Below are 605 nucleotides of genomic sequence, written 5' to 3' on the forward strand. Positions count from 1 at the left end.
ATTTTTTGGGTTAATGCCTCAACCTTAGCAGCAAGGTGGTTATATTCAGAGACTTCGTATATACCTGCCTCTTTCTTAGAGGGAGTAGGAGTGGTGACGGCTCTCTCGTTGGTCCATTGGTAGTGATTATGAGCCATGTCCTCAATCAAAGCATAAGCCTCTGTGTAGTTTTTGTTCATTAGAGCTCCACCTGCAGCTGCATCAACAGACATCTTAGTGGTATATGACAAGCCATTATAAAACGTGTGGACTATAAGCCACTTCTCTAGGCCATGGTGGGGACAAAGTCTAAGCATTTCCTTGAAATGCTCCCACGCCTCATAGAGAGACTCCCCATCTTTTTGATTGAAACGCGTAATTTGGTCTCTAAGCTTAGCTGTTTTAGATGGGGGGAAAAATCGGGCGAGGAATGCTCGCCTCATATCGTCCCATGAAGTAATGGAACCGACTTCTAGGGAATGGAACCAAGTGCCAGCTCTATCCCTTAAGGAAAAGGGAAAGAGATGAAGTCTTACGGCTTCTTGGTTCTCTTTTATGGTGCCACTGAGTCTAAGGAAGGAAGAAATATGGAGATTTGGATCCTCAGTGGGTGATCCAGAAAACTG

At 44.8% G+C, this 605-nt stretch overlaps 1 non-coding gene across 1 annotated transcript; it reads left to right on the forward strand.

The window, feature by feature from the left end:
* The first annotated feature begins 267 nt into the window (after positions 1-267).
* Positions 268-374, forward strand: LOC120577970 (small nucleolar RNA R71). The gene has a single exon (XR_005643946.1). It is a non-coding gene; the product is annotated as a small nucleolar RNA R71 (small nucleolar RNA).
* Positions 375-605: the final 231 nt, after the last annotated feature.

This window comes from Medicago truncatula, chromosome 1, assembly GCF_003473485.1.
Source record: "Medicago truncatula cultivar Jemalong A17 chromosome 1, MtrunA17r5.0-ANR, whole genome shotgun sequence".
Classification (NCBI taxonomy): domain Eukaryota; kingdom Viridiplantae; phylum Streptophyta; class Magnoliopsida; order Fabales; family Fabaceae; genus Medicago; species Medicago truncatula.